This window comes from Aegilops tauschii, chromosome 2 (assembly GCF_002575655.3).
Source record: "Aegilops tauschii subsp. strangulata cultivar AL8/78 chromosome 2, Aet v6.0, whole genome shotgun sequence".
NCBI lineage: Eukaryota > Viridiplantae > Streptophyta > Magnoliopsida > Poales > Poaceae > Aegilops > Aegilops tauschii.
In genome coordinates, this window is record NC_053036.3 from 415495172 (window position 1) to 415501867 (window position 6696).

Consider the following 6696-nt stretch of genomic DNA (forward strand, 5'->3'; position numbering starts at 1 on the left):
ATCGGCGTTGGAGCTCGGCTGGAAAAAGACACCTCGGATGCAGTTCGACGTTGGAGCTCGGACGCAAGAGGACACCGCCGCACGGGAAACACTTCAAACGCAAGGTGTGGCGTAAAAGATAACAAGGCATTGATAAAGGCCGGAGACTTAAATGGATCCTCGGATGCCGGACGTGTGAACACTTTGGATTTAGCTCGGCAATCCTCAAGATCGAAGATGGGAAGATTTGTTGAACCAATTTTCAAGATCGACGACCAAAGATGAAGAAAAGTTTTGAAGAATCGAGGAGCGTCCCCAACTTGAAGACCGGTTCAGGGGGCTACTAACGGTGTCCTGGACTAGGGGGTGCTTACCACGTCATCTACCGACCAGGTGGGTCGGGCCGAGGACCCCCATGGCGGTTCACTAATGGGCTTCTTTCGGGCAGCCCATGACATATACGAGGAAGATTCCACAAGACTTGGTGATCAAGACAAGGCTTCCTCTCCATCGACGTAGACGACTAGGACTCTTGTTATCTTAGGCCTCTGGTACATTATATAAGCCGAGGCCAGACTAGTCGATAGATATATGCTAGATCATTAGAATCATACACAACATATGATCTCGAGGTAGATCAACTCTGTACTCGATACATCATCATCAATATAAACAAGAGCATGACATAGGGTTTTACCTCTTCGAGAGGGCCTGAACCTGGGTAAACACCGTCTCCTTCGTCTCATGTTGCCCATCGATCCAATATCCACAGCTCGGGACCCCCTACCCCAAGGTCTGCCGGTTTTAACACCGACAGCGCGCGCGTCCGGCGTAACAGTTCAGATGGTGCACCGGATGAAAATGTTTCCCTTTTAACATAATATTGTAAAAGGACATTATATATCTCCCAGTCAGTGAACCATCAGAACCAGGGGAGATCAAGCCACCCGCGAGCCATAAAAAACCCGGCTTCGTCGATCTCCTAACTCGCTCTTCCTCTCGTTCATCGGCTGATCTACACCATGGAGGTGAGTCATTTATCCTTTGCCCCTTTTTTAGGGAATCATCTTGTGAAAAATGTTAAAAGTACCTTGTGAGTCCACAAAAATTGTTCCCCGCAACACCAACAAAATAGTCCATGGACGATGTAATGTTGCTTAATAATAAATAAAGCTAGCCATGATGGCCTTCCCTCAAAAAAATAGTCCATGGAAATTGTGTCTTCCAAATATCATGTTTAGGTACTGAAACACCATCCACCTATTGTCCATAATGTTTTTTTGAGAGAAAATGACACCATCTCCATTGGACATGTTGTTGTCCAGATCATGGATACCGACAAGGTTGAGATAACCCAATTTGAAATTTTAACAGATGTGCATTACTCCCGCCGCGACGATGATGATCTGGTCTACTATGGGAGAAAGTTTATGTTGTTATTTGAAACTTGCGTGACAGGATTTGGCGGTCTCACGCGCCTCAAGCTATAGGATTTGAGATTTAGTAAACCAGCCATAATATCCTCCTCACCTACAAGCAACTAAAATATCTACACGTGTTCAATTGTGATTCAGGAGTTTGGACCTCATTGCAAGTTGAACGCCTGCAGCTGAGTGAGCTTCAAATCGTTAATTGTTCATTTAGAAGAGTCATGCTCATCTCACACTACAAAAAAAACACTTCCGTGATGATACATGTTTGTCACAGTAGGTCACGTTTTCTGTCATGCATGTACATCCATGACAAATTTATGACAGAATCAAGATAGTCATACCTGTGCTGTCATAGAAGTGTTCCATGACATTACCAAAATTATCATCACGGAAGTGTCCACTTCCATGGCGATAAATCGCGCGTCACAGAAGTGCTTTCGTCAAGGTTGACCGACACGTGGCATCCACCGTAACGGAACGCTGTTAAGCTATCAGGTCCGGTTTTGGATCCGATAACCCATTAAAAGCCCGGACCAATGGGGATTTTCCACGTGTAAAATCATCATTGACTGTAGGAAACACGTGTCAGCTCCGCGTTGGCATAGGTGTCACTCATCCAATGGGCGAGATGCGCCTATGATATGTTAACACGTGGACCGACCCAAAAGTGGCCCATCAAGTTTAAATGGGCCGGCCCAACTAAAGGCCCACAAGATTTTGCGGACCATAATGGGTTGGCCCAGCTAAAGGCCCACAAGATTTTGCGGGCCATAATGGGCCGGCCCAGGTAAAGGCCCACAAGATTTTTGCGGGCCATACTGGGCCGGCCCAGGTGAAGGCCCACAAGATTTTTGTGGACCATAATGGGCCAGCCCAGCTAAAGGCCCACGAGATTTCACCGACATTAATGGGCCGGCCCAGCTGTAGGCCGACAAGATTTTGAGGACCCTAGTAGGCCGGCCCATTAACTGGCTGCCACGTTCTGGCCCTAATAATGGCCCATATGAGATCCGACCCGTTAAAAGCCTACCACGTTCTGGGCAAAATTACGGCCCAGATCAGGTCCGGCCCTTTTAAGAGGCTTTGGGCTAAATTATGGCCCATATCAGATTCGGCCCGTCAACTGGACGCTATGCTTTTGGGCCCACTTGCTAAAGGCCCATTTAGTAATTCGTCCTGATATTAGTTTCGGCCTGTTAAGGGCCCGTTTAACATTTTGGCCCTATATTAATTTCGGCCTGTTAAAAGCCCGTCATATAGTTGGGCCTAACTATGGCCCCGTTTGCATCTGGCCTGCTCGCAGCCGATAATCTGATTGGGCCAAACAAGGACCTAAACAATTTCGGCATGTTATAAGCCCATGATTTGATTGGCACATTCATGGGCCGGGGTCTATTTCGGCTTGCTGCCGGCCCGTGAGCTGCTCAGCACGTTTCAGGCCCAACCTACTTTTCAGCCTCCTAAAGGCCCATTGAGTTTTCTTGGGAAAATAGGGCCGGCGGTTTACTCGGCCTATTAAAGGCCCGAATCTACTAGTGGGTCAATTTACATTTAGGCCTGTTAACGAACCAAGATGACGGGGCCCATGATGCGGATCATACATGGTGATTTTCATGACGGCCGTTTGGCCGGTTTACTGCGAAGACAGGATATATATATATACAGTAAAATAACTGCAGCATCGTGAATAAGAAAAAAACCTAGACTATACAATAAAGAAATTACGACATATTACATCCACTGGGCATCAAAGTTCGCCACTATGATAATAAAGCACAAGCTGACAGCAGATTACATACACTGGGCATCAAAGATCGCCACCAGTGCAACTAAACACGCCGACAAAATAATATACAAAACCGACAACACTTCAATAGAGTTCAAGAAAGGTTAGCCCTGCTCGGGAGCTGCAGCGCAAGCAGTTGAGCAAGCTGGTGAGACTGCACTTGTTTGACACTCATATCCTCCTCACTCTGAAAGATAAACAAGCAGACAGATGACAGGTTTTGCACATATAAGTTTCAGTGCTGACAATTCATCACATTTCTTACTGACGAATAAAGTGACACAGTTTAAAATAGCATTAACACAATATGGTATGTTCAGGTCAAGACATGGCAGGAAATGACATTGTGAAGGAGTTGGCAGCTTCACGACACCATTGGATTACAGATCAAGAACTCATAAGTATCAATGGTTAGTGTGCTGTCAATTTATCCCATTTCAGATTGGCAAAATAAGATCACTTGCTCTGTATAGTTTAATTTACATGGTATGAAGAAGGAACTTGGTTGTACAACTGAAAACTTAAATTGAGAAGGACAAACTTTTGTTTATGAACTGGAGTACATAATAAACTTTAAACATGCAATTTGATGCAAACACCAAAAATAAATAGCTGTTGCAGTCATGCCTAACCAAATATACACAACAAAGTTTGAAGGCTTGAGAAGGACAAACTTACATTATTGGTGAAGGCAGGCTCTATAAAGCCCTTGTCCATGCTGATGGGGGGGGCAATTCAAGAAGTTTACCACAAAATGTTCTTCATAAGCATTGCCTTTATTATAAATTTTGTTAAGAGTAAATATAGATGTGACAATATAAGAAAAAATAGAGAATATTTAAGATAAGATGAAGAGTGATGCTACATAACCAAGTAGCTATAAATGTAAGTACAGCGATACATGCAAAAGGTACATCCAAGAGCAATGTAGAGCTAAACTTCTTCAGCACCATCGGTGTTATCCAACCTTATGGTAAGAGTAAATATAGATCTTATGTGTAGAAAATGGAGGGCAAAGGAAAATAAGCTGCAGAGTGATGGTACATGAACAACTACCTGTCAATATAAGTACACTGATAAAGGACAGCAGGTACTTACAAGAACAATGTAGAGCTAAAAAATTCAATGGCATTGGATATATTCTACAGTAATGTAACCATTCATATAGATCAGATAATTTGGAGCGAACAATTGATAAGCAAGCTATCATGCATACAGCTGTCACATAATGAACCAGGTATGTATGCAAGTACAGTGATACAGGACAACAAGTACTAACAAGAGCAAAGCAGCGGGCAGCATATTTGCGATATCCTGTCGTTCTTTTCAAACCGGAATTCTTTTTCGAGCAGATTTCCTGCAAAAAAGATCCGTAAGGCACATGCGGAAAAGTAGAAGTTCAAATTGTCATGCGATATCATAGACAGTACCTCATCCTCGGAACGAGACCAGTGCATAACAAGGTTTTTCCATTCAATGTCTTCTAAATTTAGCACAGGAGACTTCACCAGAAATTCGTTTATAGACTTGCCATCAAAGTGTGATTTCCTCAGGTAACACCAATACTGCTGCAATGCTTCCTTGAAAAGCGCAAGCAAGCTTTGCTCGTCATGACTATCTAGATTGACCCTCGCCTTCAATCAGCAAAAAACAGGAAAATAATCACCATGAATAATAGCACTTACACGTAAGTGGGACAGGAAGATGTGAAAATGGTGTTTGTCTTCACTATAATCTTCCCATGATGGGAATATATGCACGTAGTCCCTATCAACATTGAAAGCATTGTCTTTTAAACTGGGAATAACTGCAATGGGGTTCCAATCTGCAGGAATTGGCCGTCTCTGCAGTTGGGATAGGTCTTCGGCCGGTGGACTTGCTGTACTTTTTGCTGGAGTGGGATTTTTCTGTGGTACGGCTGGTGCTATGGCAACTGAAATTGGCATACCTTTTGCTGGAGTGTAGGTCCTGTGTGGTGCGGCTAGTGGTGTGGCCAGTGAAGTATGGGTACAGTTTGCTGGAGTCGGTCCTACGTTTTGTGTCACTGGTTGTAGAGCCAATATAAGTGGGGTGATGTCTGATTTCTCCGGCACAACCACGTTTTTCAAGGACTTTGCTGGTGCTCCTTCTGGTTTGGCAATCACCCTCTTCCTTTTTGATTTCTGATGCACAAGAACAACATTTGAGTGGAAAAACATGGTATGATGACAGATGGAATATGTATTGATAATGAATGGGCATGGCATCTCGACATATATGATGAGTAAACTAAGCAGATGGCGGTGCAACAAAGTAGAAGAAATGCAAGACAACATATGCAAGATACGCGCAATCAATAAAACCTTGCCAAATTCGAACAGGCACCTTGATGGGTGAACATGACATGCCATCTGCCTTTGACTCCTCGAGGTTAGAATAGTCATTAGGATCATATTCTGAACAAGAATCAACAGGTGGTGAGCGTATGAGTTTCATTGCATCCAGAATGGCACTCAGTGCCAATTTTGTAAGTCATTGCGGTGTTTAGCTTCAAGAGTGGACTGCTGCTAGTGCGACACAAAGCAGCTACACAGATCATAGTGTAGATATAACGGGAAAACCGTAAGCATCAGAGTAAAATCAGCAAAGTGGAACTTGCTGGAATATATGTGCTAGTATTGCCGGTACGGCTAGAAAGGCTTCGGATACCAGCTCTCTTCAACTAAAGGTGCGGTACTGTTAATATCAGTGTAACTCTCAAAGGCGACACAGCTCCCCGCATTTCCTTGCTATTCTTATAGGATTCAAGTGGGCAGGCCACTACAAATCCTATTCCCATGTTTACAAAATCCTACGAATCAAAGAGGCCCGACGAGTTCAAAGTGTCCATACCAACCGACCGTATAGACCTCTACACTGCAAATGTCCCTGCTCATATTCACTACAAGGAACATACTGTACTACTATCATACTCCCTCCGTTCCAAAATATAAGTCTTGGTAGAGATTTCCACTATGGATCACATACAGATGTATCCAGATACATTTTAGAGTGTAGATTCACTCATTTTGCTCCATATGTAGTCCATGGTGGAATCTATACAAAGACTTGTATTTAGGAGCGGAGAGAGTACTTATTAAAGAAGAGCGGAAGAGGAACATGCTAAAGAAGAGCAAGCAGATTTTGGATAATAAAATGTTCGTTGCGCAGTGCCCACACATGATGAACCAGAGCGCATTAAGAAAGCAACTCCCTGCTGTCTCTCTATATGTGGTGCACGTGCTTTTTCGAAACTAAAGTAGGAACATTAGCTGACCAATTAAATGTTATCTATTTTAGTAATATCAGCATCATATCAGATTCGTACTTGAGCAACAAGTTTGGAATTATGAGTGGCACGTTGTTTAGCTTGATGGATTCAGGAGCAGTGCTAAGCAGGTACGATGATGGTACTGAATATAAAGGCATGTCTGCATTTGGGTCAGTCGACCATTTCAGACGGTTGGATGAAGATCCTAC

At 43.6% G+C, this 6696-nt stretch overlaps 1 long non-coding RNA gene across 1 annotated transcript; it reads right to left on the reverse strand.

Annotated features, from left to right (window-relative positions):
- Window positions 1–4477: 4477 nt before the first annotated feature.
- On the reverse strand, window positions 4478–4806 carry LOC141042038 (uncharacterized). Its single transcript, XR_012203843.1, has 2 exons — window positions 4629–4806; window positions 4478–4555 (listed from the first exon to the last, which is right to left on the reverse strand). It is a non-coding gene; the product is annotated as an uncharacterized lncRNA (long non-coding RNA).
- Window positions 4807–6696: the final 1890 nt, after the last annotated feature.